This window comes from Lepeophtheirus salmonis, chromosome 3 (genome assembly GCF_016086655.4).
Source record: "Lepeophtheirus salmonis chromosome 3, UVic_Lsal_1.4, whole genome shotgun sequence".
NCBI classification, from domain to species: Eukaryota; Metazoa; Arthropoda; class Copepoda; order Siphonostomatoida; family Caligidae; genus Lepeophtheirus; species Lepeophtheirus salmonis.
Genome location: NC_052133.2, coordinates 42,556,204 through 42,580,535, shown reverse-complemented (window position 1 = coordinate 42,580,535; position 24,332 = coordinate 42,556,204). Strand labels below are relative to the sequence as shown.

At 29.5% G+C, this 24,332-nt stretch overlaps 1 long non-coding RNA gene across 1 annotated transcript; it reads left to right on the top strand.

Annotated features, from left to right (window-relative positions):
• The first annotated feature begins 9,916 nt into the window (after positions 1 to 9,916).
• LOC139905011 (uncharacterized) lies at positions 9,917 to 11,297 on the top strand. Its single transcript, XR_011779433.1, has 2 exons — positions 9,917 to 10,276; positions 11,170 to 11,297. It is a non-coding gene; the product is annotated as an uncharacterized lncRNA (long non-coding RNA).
• The last annotated feature ends 13,035 nt before the right edge of the window (positions 11,298 to 24,332 follow it).

Genomic DNA, 24,332 nt, shown 5'->3' with positions numbered 1-24,332 from the left:
CTCAATTTTATAGCAATTATAAATATCAATACCGACATTAAACGTTTATTATTGATAAAAGCACAATTAAATCCTCTCTTATGTTAGAGTACATATAATATATGTATATTAACAAATATGTGTAGGGAAGACTGGTGATCGTTGGAAGATGGTCCTGTAACAAGCCATATTTTTTCCATCATCAAAAGAGCACCTATCACAAAATTTACATTAAAATTGTATAGAATATTACAAATTAATTAATGTTCAAAAAATAAATTATATTTTTTGTCAACTTTTCTTTGAAATGTTGTTTACAAGCTGATTTTGAAGTCTAGACTACTACTGATTGGTATAATCTCTAAATATAATTAAATAATCCAAAATATTTTAGTTTGTTCTGTAAATATAAGTTAAAACCACCTAAGAGACTATAGGATAAAGTGTATTATCTACTGTCCCTAGTGTCTAAAGGATATTTTGACTCCAGCTGAGAGTATTCTTTTGAGACAATTACTAAGTTTTTTTACTATGGTTTCATAAATGAAATTACAAACATAGGAATAGCCATATTGCTAACTACTATTTTATTTTCTCTTGATGCCGTTTCAAGGCTAATATTACGTAGATTTGAAACAATTTTAAAACGTGCCATTATTTTGTTTGACTTAATTTAAATCTGTGTCATTTGTGTCATGTTTGTATGAACAAACAACAAAGTATAGCATAGATTTGCTAACTTCTAAATGATATACATATTAAAAAATAGAACAAAGCACTAAACAAACAAAAAACGTCAGAAAATTACAATTAAATAACATCTAAAATACATTTTTAACATGACATTAATTCATTTAAACTATACAAAATACCAAAGCAGTCGTCATTAAATAAATTGCTTCAGCATAATGTTTTGAAGATTTTTTTAGACATATATTTAAAATTGTCCATTAGTTTATTAGTTTTTTTACAATGGCTTGGCAAAATCTTTATTAAAATGTAAAAATATGAAATTAATTGATATTTTTTTGATTTTTCACTATACCATAATAAAAATCATGTATCTTTTTATTCAAATCAACTAATCAAATTAACGGATTAAGTAAAAGTATTAATGAATCGACGGATTATATTCATGCTATTATCAAAATCCAAGATTTGCCCTTTGTAATTTTACAAACTTGAAATTATTTTGTCTTCTTTTGATTGTTTACTTCCCGTGTTCTTAATTTTGATTGGTTTAGAAATGACCAGATCTTGATAAGCTCTGGACAATTACTAACAACAGTTATTAAATAGTAATTTGGAAAGAATGCACCTACTACAACGGATTTTAAGCCCTTTTTCTGTTTCTTTTTGATTAAATGTATGATACAATAAAAGTATCGACGTGCCTTTTATGTCAACTTAATATTTTATAATGCTACTGTTAATTTTTAAATGATTTTAAAACGCTTTAAATTATGTATTTATATTGATAAAGATAAACATTTAATTAATATAATTGATAGATCAAACATTCTGTAACTTATTTAATATATTTCTATATTTTAAGTGGTAACAATGTTTGGCTGTATATATGTAAATTAAAAGATATAATTTTTTTTCTGCAAAATAATATCTATCTATATTAAAAAGTACTCATATTGTTATTGTCTAATATGAAAGTATTTTCAAAGAGAAATATACCTTTGTACATCCTCTTTGATTTATTTTTTTTAGTTTCAAGAACTTAAATTTTTGTCATTTTTTTTTTATATTATCAAAAACATATATTTGCCTCAAACAAAAGGGATCATTTAAAATAAATTTGTTAATTGTTGAGAGTGAAGAGTTATGAACAAAAAATTAATTTACATCCGTTTGACCCCAACCTATACTAAGTACAAAGTTGGGACTCAAAACTTGCAATAGCATTTAATTACGAGAGTGTTCCCATTATTTTTAATTACATGGTCTCATAAGGCAACCAAACGGAAGCTGAAACATAAATAAAAAAGGTTTTTTTTTTAAACCCATGTCTTTAAGTCGAAAAATGTCGAGAAACGGCAATGCATGTCTGATTTCCTCTGTGCTAGTGTCTGTAAGGAGAAGGCTCTAAAGAACGTTGCCAACTCCATCCAGACTCCCTACAATATCAAAAATTCCATTACAGCCCTATACAGTCAAGAATAATCGAAGGTTTTGCAGCAAGAATATGGAGGAATTCTGGACTACCTTCATTTAGGAGTAGCATAAAGTCCTTGTACTCTACAGTTTTGGGTGTCTAGGAAAAGAATGTTCGCCTCACCTTACATCCAAATTTTCATTCTCTGCGAGCTGCCATCATGACAGCGTGGTACTCCATTGTCGATATCTTCGATATCGTGAAGGAGGACATATTGAATAAAAATAAAGCTCAACATAATATTTTAAAAAATCAAAAATTATTTTTCCCTTCTCCTTTTGTCAAGTACTTTAGTCATGATACCTCAAACTTTGGGTCCGCGCATTTTATTTAATTGGTCACAAAATGATGTGTGATTTCTATGTAAATTTAGAAAATATTGTTTGGAAGTATATAGTTTGAGGCTCTATCCTTATTAAAAAAAATACTTAAACTGATATTTTGTAATGTCTAAGATATTTTCAAGCAGACGAAGTTAAAAACTAACCTTTAAATGCAATTTTATCTCTCTATATTTTAAACTATAAACGGCTTTGAAAAGTAAATATGTATAGATCAAGCTATATGATCCTTTTAAACGACCTTCATACTTCGGATAGAAACAAAATTAAATGCGTTAAAAAAACAGTTAGATCCCTGATCAAAATACCTATAATATCCCTTTTTTCCTTCTGAATCTAAAAAAAAACACAATCACATTTCATAATTATATATAGGTAATATCTTCTTGTATTAGCTTACAAAGCGTATATGTTATGTGCATGCACGTATATAGGTATACATATATCCGATAAACAAAGAATCCCTCAAACAACATTTCGGCTTCTTCTATAATACCATTTCAAGGATATATATAAATAAAATTATCCGATAAATACAGCATAAACGTATTTTTTGTAAAGCCGAATCATAGAGATACTAACAAAATACATATATACGTAAAGATCATGTTTGCCAAATCTCTTGTTTTAATATTAGCAATATATTTTTTTATTAGTAGAATATATAAGGAATGGAAAAGGGATCTGGATTAAAAAAATCATTTTTTCACATCATTGATTCTTAGTACCAACCTTCAAAAGTCAGCTGTCAAATTTTTTATGAGAATCTGTTTTGTAGTTTTTGAGTTATTGTTCAAAGTTTCATTGTTACTTTTGTTATTTCAGAAACAATATATCAAAACAAATTTGGTGCTTTAATTTACACTTCTTTTTTTTATATAAAAAAAATACCGTTTACATAAGCTAAGGAAAGGCTTGAAAAGTGTTCTGGGAGGCTCTATAAAGAAAATAAAAAATATGATTGCTTTAATCGTACGTCGAGGAAGGTATTCGCCAAATATTTTACATTTTTAATTCCTGAAAGGGAAAAACGCGTCGAAAGCGAACAAGTCCATTTGCGCTAGATATTGGGGGGATCCTATGTCGGTTCATGTTGCACAATACTTGTTCAAGGGATTTTTTCCCCACTCATTTCTGCCCTCAAATTGGAAACTACTCGAACGTTTGAAGATGGAGATCGAACAGAAACGGCCAACATTGGTGAATAGTAGGCATCAAGACACAATCAAGACAACATCTTTGATGACGCACCAGAAGATCCAGGAGCTCCGATGTGAAGTTATTATGAATCCATCCTTCAGTCCGTATTTGGGACCGAGTGACTATTACCTGATACTGTCTATTACCAATGCCCTTGGAGATACAAATTTGGTTTGAATATAATTCTGTGAAAAATGGTTGTCTGAGTTTTTTGCCAATAGAGACAAGGGTTGCTACAAGAAGACCATTATGAAGTAGGGGTTTCATCAGCAACAGGGTACTGTGCAGAACGGCACTTACTTAGCTTAAATTATAACACTTTTTATAAAGAATTTATATAAAGTGAAAAATACGAAATTACTTATTCCCAAACTTGTTATTTATAGAATACTCCTTGGAAAAAGGGATATCATTTTGACAAAATGTTTTAGATATTTTCTAAGTGATGAAAATCGCAAATTTATGTCAAATATTAAGGGTTAGACGTGTCAGATACTTTCAGATATGCATGACAGCTATAATTACACATTTATAAAAAGGTTTTAACGTACAATGCAAGCATGAAAATATGTTCAATATGCATATTCGATTATCCTCCCTAAAAACTCCCTTCGCTCTCAGCAATACTGACAGGTCGATATCGACATTTTTCTATGTTTTTTTTTTTCATTTTGAAGGTAAAAAAATAGAAATAAATAAGAATAATGATTAGTAGTCTGTCTATTATATATTAAGGTAAAAAGAAGAAATAATCTATTTGTCTTGACTTGCATACTTGAAAATATCGACTTTCAAAAATTGATTAATGAACAAAAGTGTGTCGTTGTGAGATTATAGATAGAGAGAGTGTGTGTTTATATGTGTTAAAATTCAAGTATCAAATTTATTAAATCTTACCTGTCTATGACCATTTAAGTACATAAATGATTGATGAATAAAACGTAAGAGTAATATAATTATTTATTGTATATCCTATAACCTTTCATTATTACCGTTTATATTATAATCCGTGTACTATCTTATGCCACCCCTATATATAAATGAATTTTTTGCTAAAAAAACTTTTTTTGTCTATAGCAATTTGTTCATTTAATAATTTAAGCACCAGTTGAAAAATTAAGTACTTACTTCTAAAAAATCTTTGCAATCATAATAAATTTTTTTATTGAACAATATAATTTATTAAATTTGTTAGACTGTAGATTAAGGTGTCAATTCAATCACGTTTTGTGAAAAACGTAAAAATTGAGGGTTAAAATATGTTTATTTCTATACAAAAATACGATTAAGACAGTTGAAATTTTTTTTATGAATATTTAGAGGTAGCTCCACGGCCCTAAAATTTTGAAATTTTACATATTAAACAAAAAAAAACATGATTATATTTTAATATCATAGGTATACAACACATTATAACTTTTTAGTAAATTAACAAATTTAGTATAGTTATATTTATATGAAAAGTTTTTAAAAAGTGTGTATGGTAGAGTATTTTTTACGTGTCTAAAGGCATGATAAAAATATTTTAATGAAATGTTGGCTTTTAGCCTATCTGTCAGTTCATCTGCGTATCACAGCAAATGAGTGGCTATTAATATTTACAAAACGTATTTTTTTATCGAAAGGATTGCCTTTGAAAACATAATTTTTAACTTTTCCGAAAAAGTAATTAAATGGGCACCCTTCTGTAGATGATATATTATTTGCAAAATTATTTTTATTACCAAAAAAAGATATTTTCTATACAGAATAAGAGACCAAGCATTCTACTTCAATTTTCCTTTTTTTCTTATATTCATCGTATGAAAAGGCAATCATTGAAGCCTCAATAATTAAATCCAAAATTTGTAGATGGCAGAAAATCTAATGAAGTGCTTTAAAAAAATTGGATTTAGAAGGAAAAGGAAAAAAATGAAAGACACAATATAATTGATTATTGAGGATGAATAAACACTTCAAATAAGTAACAGAGGGGGAAAATGTATTCTATTTGTAAAAGTTTTTATAATTTTTTATTGTCAAAATGAAAAAGATCTTCTAAAAAAGTTTACATACCCCCATATTTATGATAAAATTACAACCAGGAAATAGCCCTTATTTATAGCATTATTAAATAAATAGATTACTTGTTATTCTTTTTGTTGGGAAACTCAAAAATAGTTTAAAGTGCCTTTCAACTAAATCAATAATGTAAGGAGATAATATTATTGAAATAAATCAACAAAATAAATATTTGAAGATGATTTTAATTATGTTATAATGTAATATATATTAGTGTTCGTTTTCGTTCTAGAAATTCTATGCCCATCTGTGAAGGTAATATATATATTTTTGTAATCAACCTAAAAACCTTGTATCTGTCTTCTTCGGGGTGGTCCTTTGGAATCTGAATACTTACACTTATAATGATTAATGAAGGTTGAGTATATTGAAATTAATTCATATTTCGATATATTAGAAAAATATGAACTAGTTATGCCTCAAAACACATTTGACATCTCTAGCTTATATACAAGTCGAGAAAATGACCCTTAATTGTGATTAATAAGGAAGAAGGGCTCTGGTAAAAAGTCCAAACTGGACCCGGAGGAGCTAAAGAAAACAGCTCAGGCTAATCCCCTCAAGGCCATGAGGGCCCAAGCAAGAGATCTCGAAGCTTCATACTAGACTCTCCAGAGAGCTATCAAAAAAGTGAGTGGAAAGAGCTTTGTTAGGGTAGAGAGACCACATTTGATTTCAGCAATGAAAGAAACTCATCTCTGCATGTCGAGGGAAAGGCCTGCAGTGTCCTCCATTCAAACGCCGTCACTTAATAAAACATTATTATAAACAGGAATGGGCATACGGTACTTAGGAGAAAACATTTACTGAAATCAAACTGAGTTATCATTGCATCTCAATTTGATCCAAAGTTATGGTTGATTATACATATTTTTACGTTTTGTGTTACCTTAACCTCTCTAGGTTTAATGGCCTTTTACTTTTACTATAAATAGTTTTGGCTCCAATTTCCATCAAAATCAAACTTTAACTTTGGCCGTAGTCCTGGTGACTAACAAACAAACAGAAGCAAAAGAATAACTTCCGTTCAATTTTGTTGGTATAGGAAACAATGAAAGAAAAACAGACATAGACGATAATGTATTAGGTTTGGCAAAGAGAAATTTTGAATTTCCCGCCATTTCTTTAACTGAGGATATCTTGTTAATTAATGGTCACATCCGATCATACAATAAAGTGTTAGTGTATACTACACATGCTTTTCGACCGTATTGCTCTGGGTTATTTCAATCGTGAGTTATCGTGCGTCAATTAAGGAGATATCATGCAAAGAAATTCGCCATATTTTACATTTTTACTACCTGAAAGGTAACAACAAGACGAAACCGACAAGAAAATTTGCAATGTATGAGAGGCGATACTCTTTCGGTTATTATTATACCATAGAGGTTCAAGTGATTTTATTTTATATTTTTGCTCAATTCTGCCCTCTACTGTGATTAACTCGACCATTTGAAGCTAGCGATCAAACAGAAGCTGCAAGTATCGGTGCTTAGTAGAGAAATCGTGTTACATTAAAACAATGCTAGTCTGCACACATCTTTGTAGACGCACCGGAAGCTGTAGGAGCTCAGATAGTATGTTACTATTAATCCACCCTACAGTCTGAACCTGGCACAAAGTACTACAACCTGATCATGTCTATGACCAACACGATTGGGGGTACAGATTTGACCTCAATAAAGGCCTTTAAAAACTGATTGTCAAAGTTTTTTGCCAATATGGAGAAGGGTTTCTACGAGAAGGCCATTATGAAGTTGGATTCTCGTTGGCAAAAAGTCATTTAGTATAACAGGACATACTTGGTTTATATCAGAATTATTGTAACACTTCTCATTGAAATATAAGGAAAATACGAAATTGCCTTTTTTGACCAAATACTTCACGGAATAATTTATAATTTAGATTTGAATAGGAAATTTATGAGTGAAATATTTTACTAAGGAAATTGATGCCACAATACCAGAAATTTTTATAAAAATATCTGCTTAGAAAATATAATATCTTCATGGAACCCTGCTTTGATAACACCACTAACGGATATACCTGATTCATATTTATACATATTTTTTGAAGGTCATTGATATTAATCAATACATAAAGATAGTAAATAAATATATAGATATTATGTTTAAGATTTGGGAAGGGGAAAAAAATATTTTTTTAATCTCATAGATTCCATCTTTAACAACTCAGCAGGTAAAATGAATAAGTTTTGAATAGAAATATATAAAAAAGTTGTTCATCGTCATAGTTGTCTTAAAACTTTATATACATATGTATGATGAAGAAATTTAGGAACATTTACAAAGTCAATAAATGTTATATGCGACATTGAAAACAAACAAAAAAAAACCCGTTATTCTATCATTTTGAGTTCAAATTTAAAACTTACTTTATTATTATGTTGGAACATATTTGCACATATGTTTAAAATATCAGCTATTTTAAGTGTTTTTTTGACAAATAAAAAGAATAGGTCTACTATAAAACAAAACAAATTAAAATATAAATGTAGCAAAAAATTATAAAGACATTTTTTTTAAACATTGTTTATTTTTTTTTTAAATTCTAAATTTTGAAGAACAAACAATTGCTCAAATGTTTTTAAAATGTTTCACATAAAATACATTTTTTATTTCCATTTTATCCAATATTGAAAAATTGCAGAGACTTTTTATAAGGTTTCCAACTTTTTTATCTGTCAAAAACAAACTAGAAAAGCAACCGTTGTGAACATTTGTACTAACATAATAAAAAGCTAAATTCGAAAAATCGAAGGAGGATTAAATTTGGAATTAGAAAATAATGGGTTTCTTTTTTTCAGACCTCCTAATAAATGTGCACGATGGTTGAAATAAATATGAACCATATATTTATAAGAACCTTATGACAATATCCTTCACCAAAATGGAATCATGTTGAAGTAAACAAAAATCTATTCTTTTTAATGGATTTTTTTGGACCCCATCAATGTTTATCTCTTTGGCAATCAAGACAGTGCTTACATCACGGTCGGACTCAACAATTTCCATTATTTTATCTACATTTTTTTACAATTGGTCTTCCATAACGTGATGTATCCTTGACATTGATATTACTGGAACAGAATATAAAAAACAAAATTGTGCGTAATTGGCTATTATAATATTAACACTATGAACACGATTCATATTTTCAAGCACTGCCTTGAGTTTTACCCTTTATAATAGAAAAACAGTAAAATATGGGGGTTTTTTCTTTACTGGTAGCCATCTTTGACGGGGGTTGAAACAATACTGAGTCAAAAAATAACAAAATTACTTCAAAAATGTATTTTAAGTGTATATTTATTTTTATTTTTCTAACACCATCTAGTGTGAGACGATTCCACTTGTACAACGCGAGATACACATAATTATAGCAATCTAGTGCAAAAAGAATTTAAATATTTTTATTCCACTTATTACTATAATTAACATTTAATTAAACATGTACAAACCTTTTCTTAGTCAAGAATAATGTTTTCCTCTATAGTTAGATAATACATAAATAGTGTCTACTAGTAAAAAATATGGAAGCTTAAAGAGAGAACTAAATAACAGAATCATTACGGAATGCCTCATTCATATAAAAAAGCTAATTCATCAATAAAAATAGTACATACAGTATGTCAAAAATTAATAATAAAATGAAATTTGGCTGATACAATCAATAGGCAGTATTGAATTTTTCTGATGCAATAATTTTCGATGATTGCATCATACATCAGTATAAAAGGGCTCAGAAAACACCACAGGATGTTAGTTGAAATTCAATATCCTAAATGGTGAGAGAGCATTCTTTGTGGACCAGGGTCAAGGCTGTTGCCATGATAGAGGGGGGATCAAGCCAGACAGATGTTGCTCTAAGGTTATAGATTCCTCTCAGGACCATTGAAAATTGGTGTAAGAAAAGGAATAATGGACAAACCCTTGCAAATCAGAAGGATCAAGGAAAGAAGAAAAAAAAATAGCATAGTTCCCAAACTGGAGATTTCAAAAACTTTGACCGAAAAGAGACCATCCACAAGGAAAGTTGCAGCAAGATTGACTTCAAAGGGCTATCCAATATCCAAGTCATCTGTCCGCAACTACCTGACGTACTCTTTGAATGCTTTGCCATACAAACCTCGTATGCACCAGCCCGGCTTCAAATATGTCGTGAGTGGAATCACTGGACTGTAGATGACTGGAAATGTTTCCTCTTCAGTTCATTTGAGTTGTTTCATGCTCCAAATCCCCAAAAAGTTTGGACAAGAGATAAGGGAGATGTGGAACCCACTTCCACTGTGAAATTTCCTCTGAAAATTCAGGTTTAGGCCGTTATCAGCTACTAGGCAGGGTCAGATCTTCACCTGATTTTACGAAACGATACTGTGACAGCCAAGTACTACCTAACGGAGATCCTCAGCCACTCTCTGACGTCAGCTTTGTCTTGTACTGAAGAAACTGGACCCCCTTCGAAGAGGAAAATGTTGTCTGACTCATCACGAACCATTTTTCAGCAGGTTGGTGCCCTGCTCACTACTCTATTACTCTACTAATTACTGGGAATTTCTTCGTATTGCATAGTGGGACCACATTTTTCAGGATGCCCATACAAGAGTCCTTGTTAATCTTAAGTCCTTCGGAATATAGAAAAAAAATTTTTTTGTCTGTTTTTTATGTTTCTTTAATAGGTAGGATAGAGTTGCACTGACTAAGTAAAAGTAAACTGTACATTATTACAATTGCTCTAAATGACCTAGGAATTGTCTTGAAATTTGCATTATGTATATTTTCTTCTCTCGGAATGCTTGAGTATCGAACCTACACACATTGAGTTTAAGATACCAATTTATTTCGAGTGCGTTGTCCATCGAAATACATTGATCAATTGTCATTTAAGGTCACTGCACCCCATATTATGAGAAAGTTCTCTTTTCAAAGTTTGTATATAGTTACTAAATTGGATGGGGGAATAAATTAGCCTATATATGACACTTTTCTAAACAAAGACTTTTTTTTCTTCTCTATGTGCGACCTTGTCTTTGGGCCGTCAATAACTATTATATTTCCTAATATTATTAGCTTTATAAAACTTATTTTAAGCAAAAATTGTTAGTCATTAACATTAGACACTTGTCTGAAATTTGTGCAAGTGCATAGCTTGAAAAATAAGATTACTAGACCGTTATAATTATTTTTTCGTTGGGCTTTTAATAAATTGCACAACAAAGCAAGATTGAGGACATTATCATATAATTAAATTTGTTTATTCTATTGTCTCATAAAGTAGAAACTACTAATTTATTCTGAAGTAAGCGTCAGGATCTTTTTAAGTTAAATCTTTTTGTACAAATATAATTTATATCGTAAAACCAAATAATAATATGTAAACCTCTCTATTTACTAATATTAGATTCAAGTAGTACTCAAACACCAAGAAATACTCACATGTACCTGAACTCGGCTTACCAAGACTCAAAATATTTAAATATTGATCTATCAAATTTATAATATAAATTAAAAGGACACTTAAAAGCTAGAGTCGTTTTTATTCTTATTAAAGAAAGTGTTGATGCATTAAAAAGGAGAAACCACATTACATATTATCTGTAATGTCTCAAAAACTTGTCTTAACAGAACTCGTTTCTTTATTCAACTCCAACACTAATAGTAGTTGAGTTCACAGATGCCTCAAATATATAGAATACATCAATATTCCGGTTATTAGTAAAAATTATGAGACAATCATATAATTCATTGCAAACAATTTAATCATTAAGGATATGATTAAGATTTGATAATCTAGTGCAAGGATGTCCAACCTATGGACCATAAGCCGCATTGCGTCCTCCCTAATGTTTAGGTGCAGCCCAATAATCATTCTCACTTCAAGTAGGTTTTTTTTTGCAAAATTGTGATATTATCATCTACGCATAGTCCTCATTAGACTACATAATTGGCTGTAAGCCAAGGCAAGAACTTCCCAATTTTCTTTTACATTACATGAATCGAGAGTCAGCTGGAAAAATCATTAAGCGTAGAATCATCTTTAATCAAATCTACTAAACATTGCTTACGCAGTCCTTATAAAAAAGTTTTTAAATATGAATATAATTTTGAAAAAGAAAATACCCATATAGTAACTGAAAGTCCAAAGAATTGATTTTTTTTTAAAACACTGCTTACGTATTTAAATTTTTATGGTCAATCTAAGTGTGTGTTTAGAACATGATTACACTTTATGTACGGCGTACGCAAATATGAAATTATTTTTACAGATATATATGTCTGTAGTTTGATGGTAACTCTCCAGGGAAAGAGACACAAAGTCAAAAAAAAAAAAATAGCTCCAAGGTTCATCATCTATAACTTAACACCGGAGAAATACATAAATTTTATGCTACATTTCGGCTTATACATACACATATATTATGATTTCTTCGAGAAAAAAACAAATATAGATAATGTTTGTTAAGTCCAGATTTTCTTAAGCTCCATTTCTAAAAACAGGAACATAATTTTTTTGATGATCCCACATTTATTATTTTATTTTAAAAACATTGGATAAATGATATGACAATGATATTTTAAAAGTACTTAAGATATAAATAGTGGTTGGTTTGATTGACTTATTTGGCTCACTACCAGACAGATTTTTTAGGTATCTTATGGGATTAAAGGTTGTGTAATACAATAAATGTAACGACGTACCATTTAAGTAATTTTTAACATGCAATCAAATAAAACATTAGGTCATAGATATTGACCATTTAGAAAAATTGTGTATATACGCACAACAAATTGAATTGACTGTTCTGAATAATCCTGTATAAGAAAATGAAATAAATCACCTTGAATTATGATTTTGCAAAATCATTTTGATATAAAATCAAATTAATAATTGAGTTATCAAACTATGAAAATTTTATGCTAGGATGTTGGCTAATCATGTTAGAAATTACCAAGTCATTTTCTTTGTTGCAAACTAGTGACTGACATATTGCTTCATGTAATATTTATTAAATTAAATATTCTTGCAATCTCTGCAAATATATACCATAATGCAGGGCCTTCTGACCAATGGGATGTGTCTAGGCCTTATATGGGTTTAATTTGGAGATAAAACTTGATTATAGGTTAAGCGGCCGATTTTTATTTTTTTCAAGTTAACCCTTCATAACCCGGTATTAGTAAAAACGCAAAAGCCCAAGCCTGCCCAGTTAAGATACAAAATATAAAATATTCATCATAACACTATCCAAATATCTTAATTTTTAAGATTTAAGGATTGCAAATTTAAATTTTTTTTACGATAAAAAAAATAATTTTTAAAAATAATCAAAATTATATTATTTAAAATGCAGCAACGTATCTTAAGTTGCATAAATTGATTTTCAGGGTCCAAATTTTAAATAAGGCTATAGGAAGAGATTGAAATTAAAAAAATGGTTATTTTATGTTAAAACAATATTGGCAATAATTTGCATGCTTGGGCTATAACTGATATTTCTCAAAATATTTAGAATTTACTGTTTTAACAATCTTGTTTCGATATTTGTGGAATTTTGCCCTTAAGGGTCGTGATAAAATTCTTGTGTGTCATGTAACAATGAATTGCATAAAATTCAAAATAGTTTTTTCCCTCTTTTTCATACAAGAAAATTGAAGAAAATCAAGATTCTGGTAATAATTATTTAGTAAGAAGAGTCCCTTGGATTTAAATCTATGAAGAAAGGGATTGAAGGTATCAAAAGGTTAGCAACCACTTTTAACTATAAATTTAGAATAGTTACTTAAATTAAAAATATATAATTTTCTCTCAAAAATTTCGTTTTCTGGAGATAATTGATTTAGCATTACCTCGACAAACGAGATTGATTAGAGATTATATTTTAACTCTGTTTGTTTGTTTTTGTGTGTTTTGTTTGTTTGTTAGTCAATAGGATAAAGGCAAAAGTCATTGATCGAATTAGATTAAACTTGGTACATAGATTATATATGGTCACAATAAGATTTCATATAATTTTGAGAGGTCAAAACAGCACAAAACGTGGACTTTTGGCCTTCATGCCCTCTGTCAGAAGGTGGTATAGGGTGCTCCTTGATCTTAATCTCCAAGTTGGACAGGAATCTCTCATTATATCGTGCCCTTCACTTCTTATTTTCCTGTAGATATATTATCCACCATTCTTCAGATTGGCCACCGTAACAACCAGACTGATCTAGTACTTCACAATTTCGATAATCCTTGCCACTTCAACAACAGCATATAGAGCATATGAGAATGCAACCTTTTTTTGCTTACTCATGATGGCGAAATGACAAAAATTTCATTATTTGTTTGTTTATGCACAAAGGATGGCCGAAACAGATTTACAAAAAATATACCTATACTAAACTTTCTTATGGTAATAAGAAAATTAACATTAACTAACAGTACACATTTTAATACATGCCCCTTTACATAACTCAATTTTGGTTTTTATGAGAAGTTATGTGCTCTAGCAAGTGCCCATTTTAGTTGTATGTTGCAATTTATATTTTATCAAAAAATGAAATAAAAGTATAAAATAAGTTGTTGATTCGATAAGTCTTTGTAAATATGGAATTAATATTCAATAATTTTGGGTAGTTGTTCAAAGCTTAACAAAACCTAATTCGAGTTTAATAAATCAACAATGAAAATTTGAAAATAAGTAGAAAAATCAACATTTGACAACTAAATAAAACAGTAATGTTTATGTAAGTTGAGCCTTACTAACTGAGGACATTCATTTACAATCTTATCTCTCAAAATAATGGAATCTCTTCCTTCTTTTCACTCAAACCCATCCATCTTTCCAAATATTTTTAGCTATTTGCAAAAATATTTTTTCACTTTATACATAGTCTTTTGAATCTAATTAATGTTAAATATTATGCTAATATTTCATTTAGTCATTTTCTGTCCCTACAAAAACGAGGTATGATCATATTTTCGCAAATTTGTTCAAGAAAATATGAATACTAATATCATATTCATTAAATATTTATTTATACGTATACTTAGAGCTATCAAATGATCTTTATTGAAAAAAAAACAACTAATTACTATTGTGATAAATGATATATAATGCTTCACATTTGTGTGTTATGATTGAGGTTGTTACACAAAAAAACATCTAGTTATGACACATAACGACAAATGTTAATATTGCAATGTGGATAAAGACAATGAACTTATAAGAAAAAATGAAAAAAAAGACAATTATAAAATCATATTTTTGTGTTTTGAATGTATCTAATAAAAAATGACAAAAATAATTATTTTGCTAAAAGTACAATCATACAAAAATAGTATTTATCTTTATTCGAAAAATAATAATTTAAAAAAATTATCAATATTTACTTCATAGGCATTACAGAATTATTTATAAAAAATATGTTCATATTTTTTCTCAATATAACAGATTTGATAATTAGATTAATAAATTTAATTTTCTGTAAATATTAGTTTTCTTTAATTATTTATTGAACCCATCGTTTCCTTTATTGTATTTTGCAACTTTTCTTCCTCAAAACGTACCAGAAAAAAATTCTAAAATTAGTTGCGAGTTCACCAATTTTTCTCCATTGTGAGAATGACTATATAATAATTGTTGAGAATTGTTCACAGCTTAACAAAAACTAATTCAACTGCCACCAACAATCGTACTGAACGCTAATAAAGGGTAAATAAACATAAAAATCAACAGTTCACAACTTTATATACATATGCAAATCGTATAACTTTTGATGGTAATGAATTAAATGAACTTGATCAAGAATAACATTTTCATATTATTAGGAGTATTATTTATTATAATGATAACAAATAATATCATCAATTATATCTGAAAGTGTCCTCCTTTTGCGGCACCATGGCCTCCAGTTTGGGCGTAATGGTATTGTACACTTTGATGAAATATTCATTGGACATATAAGCTCCCTCCTACTTAATGAAGGTGTTAGAGGAATAAAAAAGGGATTGGAGACTTCGTAGGCCTTACACTTCACGAAGCTCCATATTACATAGTCCAGTGGCAAGCAGTATGGTGAACTTTGGGGGCAAAAGTTTTTATGCCCGAAATTGGTGAGGTTTTCTTGCAACAAGCGTGAGTTGTTATGACTAAGTCCTGAGTCTTGTTGCCAAAAGTAATCCCCTTCGATAAAATTGGTATCCTACCATGGGTTTACAACCTTTTTTAATAACCTTTTGGAAGTTAATGGCTACAATTTCAAAGGCCATACCATTCAAGAAGTCTTCACTGATACCATTGTTGTGTTCTCTAGTTCCTGCCTTCATGGGAAGGTTCTTGCTGCTGTTCATGAGCCTCCCGACCTTACGGATAAGCTCAACAGAGGATTCCATAATGTCAGAGACTTCCGTTTCAGAGTAATAGACGCGGAGAAGATCTGCAATCGGTTGAATTTTTGCCACAATTGTCGTTATTTGTTGACAACCACTGACACATGTTATAAAGGCTAATAAATTCGAAAATAATTTTTATTTATTGTCTCAATATTGAATGCAAGTAAAAAGGACAATATGTATCTCTAATTACTGTGACATTATTTGCTTAAACACACTTTATTAAAACTTCTGTATTTTCAAGAAAACGCTCTGATAAGTATTATACTAAGGCAAATTTAAATTCATTAAATTAGTTTATATTAAACCTGTTTAAATAGTATAATCCCTATGTTAGTGAACATCCTTTTTTTAGTGTACATTACCCCCTCGCCCCCAAATATTTAACAAATTTTATTACACAATTATGCAATATTTTCCAAACTATTAAACACATTTTTACAACTGCAAATGTCAATCAAAATTCTAATAATATTTGCTTTAGTGCCAGAAAAGAAGAAAAATATCAATTTTTTATTAAATTAATCTTAACAACATTAGTTTGGGGTATTAACTAGATATAAGTGATATTGTTATTACTTTTAATGTTAAAACATTATAATATCATATTTGACAAGAATATCTATAAAATATTCATTACTTTAAACAAATTTAATGTACGAACCTTGTATTAATTAGTTTTGATGAGATTCAGTGTGGTATCTAGAAAAACAGCTGATATTAGATAAATAACAACGCGTATACTTGAAATTAAAAAAAAGAAAATAACTACTTGAAGCGAGCAAATTTATAAAGTTCCCCAACTTTTGTTAAAAAATGTAACATTTTTGAATACATCAAAAAAATACATTTTCAACAACAAAAACTGCATTTATTCTTTAATTACTTTTAATTACCATACTAAAAATATTGGGGGAAAAAATATTTTTATGAGATTTGAAGAAATACGATAAAATGTAGAGTACAGAAAATCCCAATTCTCTAACGAAGGGTTAAAATCTTTTTATGGCTCAATGACGGTGGCTTCAGTCTCACAATATTGAGTGATTGTACTGTAATAAGAAACGTTATATAACGAATAACATCACACTTAGTGTGTGTATTTATATTTCAATTACAAGAGAAAATATCAGAGTAATACCAATCATGTAATATTTATTATAAATTTGTCCTTTTTATCTAGCATGGTAAAAATCGAAACTTTGATATACCAAAATTACATCGCCTTCAATTATTCAATTATGATGCAATATGTTACGTGAGTAAGAACGTTCTATACATCATATATCATTATAAGTTACAGATATAACCAGAAGTGGAAAAAAGTCCTAATACTAAAAGTTCAAATCCAGTCTTAAATCTTTTCTCACAAGTCCAAATCATTGAATATTGTCAACGAGTCCAGTTGAACTCCTTCAATATGTTTGAATGCGTTCAGTTGGGATCCTCCAAGTTCCCCTGAGTTAATATTAATGTAAATATTATTTACATTAAATAAGGAAGACGATTTATTTTATCATTCGTAATTCTTCCAAATTTCCAGCAAAAAAGTGTTTTTAAACAATTATTTAATATATTAAAGAATCGGCATTGGATTTTTTTTTTTTGAAATCGTTCCATCACTAATTAATATAAATGAAATTTGTCCAAAATAATAAGTTTTTATATTTGTATAGTATACCAAATACAATATACAGGGGTGTCCGTAAGATTATATTTTGAAAGAGGGGGTGGGAGGTGTCTTGGTTACAAGATAAAAAAATAGAAAAATTTAATGTTTCTGAAAAAAAACAATTTTGGAAAAAAATTTCAAAAATCTTTAAATATTTTAAAAAAGTAAAATTTTTGAAAAAAATATTCAAAAATCCAGAGTAAAAAAGTTTTAAAAATTTAATTATATATATACATTTTTTTTGAAAAAAATTTAGAAATATTTAATTTTTAGAGAAAATTATCAAAAATTCATAGTCATTCGCAATAAAAAAATTATGAAAATAATTTCAAAAATCATAGTTATTCACATAAAATGATTTTTTTTTAAACCGGAGTTGCTTGAAAAAAACTGAAATTTCTAACATTTAATTTAAAAAATATAATTTTTGGAAAAAAAAAAATATATATATTTTCAAACCAAAATTTCATAAATCCATAGATATCAACAAAAGATTAAATTTTTCGGAAAATAATTTGAATAGTTTAATTTAATTTCAAATATTACATTTTCTAGTATTAACAAAAAATTGCTTCTTTTTTTTTGGGGGGGGGGCTACAGCACCTTCAGTCCTCCCCCTGAGGGTCCAAGTCGAGTTGGAAGTCCGAGCTGTCGATACTAATTCACGACGCAAGTTTTTGATTGTCAGGTCTAAGCTAGTTGCAAGTTTTCAAAATATTGTCTTAAGTCCAGTTCACCTACATTGTACACTACTTCTTCGTTTGCGCATCACTACTTTTTATCAATATAATCTTGGTATCATCGTATTGAAGGCTCCTATTTTAGCCCACCCTATTGTATTACAGTACCGTAATAAGAAACGTAATATAATGGACATCATCATAACAGCCAATCAAGGGCAATCTCAAATTATGTTACAACTGTAGGTGTACATACATATCTTATGCCTGTTTTTCAAACATGAATTATTTTATCGTGTTATCTCTTCATGATAAAACCTTATCCCTCCATGAAAAGCAAATCCAATTCTGTAGAGAAAAATTTGAAAAAAAATCGATTTTTTGGGGGAAGGAGGGAAATAACATGTAATTATGAGATTTTTTTTTTCTCAGTCATGTCGTGTTTCAATAAATAAATATGTAGTAGGGTTAAGTATTTATTTATATTTCAATTCCAAGAGAGAAAATTTCAGAGTAATACCAATGATGTAATAGTAACAACATGAAAGTTAATTCTCAATATATATTTTGCCTGTATTTGGTTCAAAATAATATTCCTTTTACAAGGGAAGAAAATGGAACTGGACCACTCCATTGGATGTGCGTGTCTTTTACAGAATCATTAAAGGATTTATTCAGGTATAGAAATTGTACCAGTAGGGCCAAAAATAGATGTGTTGTGTCTTCCGTTATTTTGGCGTTCTGTTCAGAATTCTTTTAATTGTTCTTTCTTTCATAAGGTAGTACCATATACATACACTGTACAATAGCAAATCACAACTTCCACTTTAATAGTATCAAGGAGGCCTTATTTAAAAACTAAGTTACAAGATTTTTTAACCAAATAATCTGGTGAATATTAGGGTTCAATTGAGCTACAACTGACTAAAATCGTTACCTTCATTGTTGAGATGGAGGCCCAAAGGAAAAGTATGGTCGATTTGATTTTTACCCAGTACAGCAACAAGACAAAAAACTGGACCATGGACTAGTCAAAATATTCCTTGGATGAACGTTACTTCGCCTACATGGTCGATGAGGTTAGTGCTGGTCAACCAGACAAAGTTCATCGCTTCTGTGAGGACGATGGGAATCGAAGGGGGAAAGGATGTGCCCGTTATTGGTGCCAGATAGGCATGCCAATCGGGGCCAGTGTGTATCAGGACGTCATAAAAGAGGTGGTCTTCCCTGTGTGAAGACCAACTTCCCACAGGGAAACGATGTGTTTTAGCAGGAGTATACTGCAGGCCTCGCAACACAAGAAAGTAAAATTTATCATTAATAGTCAAAAATTTGCTTAAATTCACGGCCAAATGATGAGCCTCCGCCTCATATCTTATAATTATTGAACCGGACAAGTTCATATGCTTGAGTATAGGTAGAGTATTAAAAACTTTTATATTCGACTACAGCCTTCATGAAGTTCGTATTTGCATTCTCCGTGCATGAAATCTTCTTTTAAAAATTATAAACTTTGAATTTTTAAAATCTGATTTTTATTATTTAAAGTTCAGCATTAAAAAAAAGTATGTCCTGTTCAAAGTCTGTTTAATTTTGTGTTCCTTTCACATGCGTTAACTATATAATAAATTACTTATGAGACCGTAATATGTGTGGTGATAACATAATAACGAGCTGGGATTTTTTTTCCTCAATATTGCGATAGTACGATAAACGTATCCGTTGATATAAGTATGTATTATAATTTATAATAATTCAAAAAAGGGGTAAAGTCCTTAGGAGCTGCGGTTTTTAAGATTAACTGAACCTGATAAAAAATCGGTTATCTGGTAACACTGATCATAAAAGATACTGAGACGTCATGACGTAAAAATTATTTATAAAAAAGAGTGTATTAGTATTCACGTTGCTAGAATAACAAAAATAAGAAAGGGATTAGCTTGTTAAGATAATGCCTCACCACCTGAAATTAATTATATTGATGCTATCAAAACTTATAATACGTTTTTCTCTAATTCATTAAAGAAACCCTTTTTCTCTCTAAGACCCATCCCCTCCTCCTAAAAGACGTAAACCATGGGATTCATTTGAAGGGAGTAAGAGGGCCAAGTGTAGGGGTTTCAAAATGCATAACACTGCCGTTGCTCCCAATGACCCGAAGGGTCATAATTTTGTGTGGAAACTTGGTTTTAAAGATGTGGGGGACATGAGCTCTTTCTGTGGCTAACCACCTGTTGTTCTGGATGTTGTGGGATCTATCAGCAGACCATTGTTTCCCATCCGAATAAAAGATGATTCGGTTACCATGATACTTAAATCGTTTAGTAATTTTCTTCTGTGTGCAGCTCAGGTGACCGTCATTTTGTCTGTAAGGATAATATGTTGTTAGAGGTTGTATGACTTCATCCTTGGGCCAGTGTTTATGACCCTGGAGACTGTGACACAGCTTGTTTGACGTTATTGATAAGAACGTAAATCAGAGTGACAGGAGATTACTTTAAAAAACTTTTCATGTCTACGAGGAATATGGGAGTGCGTATTTTATCACTCCGGGACTTGTAAGCTTTTCTTTTATATCTCCTCCTCCTTCCAGCAGCTGTAGACTTCGTAGACTGTGCTCTTTGGATATCTGAGCATCTTTTTGATGTACGCTGGACTGTGTATTGCGCAATCAAATTGGATGATGGTGTGGTTCCGGGTCTCCTACATCGTAATTTTTGTTTTGAATTCAAAGTTGTACAACTAAATAAAAGCAAAGGCTCAACATCTTAATTTAAAATTAGAATCCCCGAGTTAAATGCCTTACATATTGTTTATGATGTAGTTAAAAATGGTCAAGATTTACCTGCACGACATTGTAATAATTCAGGTCTAATATCATTCAGGGTAATGGTTTACCCTTAAGACAATTACCAAATTAAAAGTACGATTAATAAAGCTCATGTAAAAGTGTTCCTTTGATTATTAAAGTTTATTTTATTGATTCTGAATCTTGTTCTAAGCTTGATATATTTCCCTTTTTACCTAAAAAAAGAATGAGAAATGACACTCTTCTTTACATCATTATAACTTATTCATAATACATAGTAATAAGAAATATCATCGGATACATTGAGCAAAAATATTCAGGTTTTCCTTTGAAAAAAAAAAAAAAAAAAAAAAATATTAAAAAAATATGCAAATCTCCTTTTTGTTTCATTTTGTATTTTTTAGTGATCCTATTTTTTATGGGGGTGTACTAGCAAATAGGCAACATTGTCATAATATTGCTTATGATTTCAATATCAATTTTTTGACGTCATGTCCTAAAATTAATATAATATTGCACTGTGTAAAAATTCAAATAAAAAATTATTAATTATATTTGAAATATGAAAATTATCTATTCCTCGTGAATGGATCTTTTCATTTTTTCGATCCTGGTATCTCCTTCTTAAGGAAGGAGTCCACTCTATGATACAAAAAGATATCAAAATAATACATTTAAACTTCCAACACAAATAGATAAAAGCTTTTTATGTAGTAATAAAATATAAAATAAAAGTTTGAAAAACATTTAAAAAAAGAAATGAATTAGGTAACTTTTTATGTAGTTATTGTGTGTTTTATTTTATGACCTTTAGCCCATCAGACGTTCATATAAAAGAAAAGTGCATTTAAGAATTATAATATCATCACTTCTATTTTCTTTTTTGACTATTTATTTATTTTCTTTCCAAATATCATAAGTACTACTCAAAAACAACTTTTCTCAAAGTTTATGGCAACATGGAGAAAATAACATATTAAACATTCTTGTTTTGTTCGTTTTTTTAACACTTAACTGCAACATGTACATAAATATTAGTGTTGAGTCTAGGTGTGAGACCGAGTTATTTTGTAATCAGACCTTAAGTGATTTTTTAGAGCGAAAATATGGAAAACCAAATTATAGTTTTCTAAAAAAAGGTAGCACATGAATAATAATTATTTCCCTCTTCGCTAAGGAAAAATATTTCTTTTCCGTTATCTTTTTTTTAAAGCAGCTAGCAAGGCTGATATTTTTTTCTTCTTTGTGTGTGTGGTACAAATTTTAGATCGAAACCTAACACCATTATGTATTAGTGTTAGCTTACGTTCTGGAAATGTGATAGTGTAATAATTTTAAATATTTCCGTCTAACTTCGGGTCTGGTCCGGTATCGTAGTAAAATTCATATTAAAAAATAGTAGATCGAAATTTGAAATTTAAAATAAAGGTCAAATATATATTTTTTTCCTGTTGTCTAAAAAAAGTGATGTTTTTTTAAACTAAACTTCCTTTCCTAATAAAAAAAATGATATAAATTGAATCATTAATACCGATGGGTCTTTGTAATTTTAAGCTATAATAGTATATTTCGGACTAGGATTTCAGAGCGAAATTCTAGTGCAAAAAATACTAGTGTGTTACTAAATTGCCCAACTTTGCTCTGTTCTGGTATCGTAGTAAAAATTGGCCTTGATAGTATAGTCCCATGTATTTTTTGTGCAATCTTTTTTTATTAGAAAAAAATTTGGTCCACTGTCTGAAAAAATCCCTTCAGAGCGAATTGGAAAATAAATCGGTATCAGACCGATTCGTAACACTAATAAGTACATGCAATATATATCCATATAATATGTTCCTCTCCGACTTACATGACCTATATAAGAGGGGAGAGAGAAAACGACTATAAAAAATTATTTGACATTGAAAAGCCTCAATGCGTAGTGCACAGATTAAAAATGAACAACATATCTATTCTGAATACTAATTAATGATGCCAAGTTTTTTTTTATAAATAAGAGAAAGAGATTAAAAATGTTCGTTTTATGTGAGTTAACAGAAATTAAATCTTATATTTTTATAGCTTATACTACTAACTTAGAATTAGATTCGAGTACTATATGAGCTTGGAAAATAGTAAGTATGGATCCCAAAATGGCGTAAAAACACTCTACAGGGGGAGGGGGGTTAAATTTGGAAAGTTTAAGAAACCTGTATTTCACAATTTATTTCCCAATCCCGGTATGCATAAAATCTGAAGGCAAGTTATACAATAGAGTCGTCAGAAGCTCTCAAACATTGGGGTGTGGGGTATAAAATTTTTTGTCTTTCTCTTTGAAAAAGAAAATGAGGTCATAATTTTTTTTTCTTTTATAAAATTCCGAATATTTGAAGGGCAAATGCCGCTGCTTCAACCTATCACACTACTGCTTCATTTGCACATCCCTATTTTTTGTAAATTCTACAATTTCATAAAAAATAACTTCAACTCGCCCAAAATATTATTTGAAAACTCGGTTAAACTCGAATAATGAAATCTTCAAACATTCAGTACTTATTTATCTCATCTAAAAATCAATTTATATCAAAAATAATAAAAAATATCATTGGTAATGATGCAGCTGAGGTGTTAATAACTATACAATATGTCAACTTCAATTAATTTTTACTTTGTTATGAATATAGCAATAGTACTTTTATTAATAATTCCTATACTGAAAATAATTATTTCTAATTTCATATTGATCTATACATACCAAAAAACTCATTGCAGCTTTATCAAAAAAATATTGATTAATTAATATAACAATACTGGAAATTATTTGTTATTCATTGTTCAAACAAACAAACAAAAAATAAGAATGGGTAAATAAGAAAAAATAATTACATCGTAATGAAAATCTACTAAACAATTAAATTAAAAAAACAAAAAACTCTCAGATATTTTTATTCATATCGAACCTCTCCAGCACTTCGTGGGATATTAACAAGAGTCTGTCCAGACTAATTAGTATGCAAGAGTTCTTAGTTCTTGCGGTGTAGAGAAT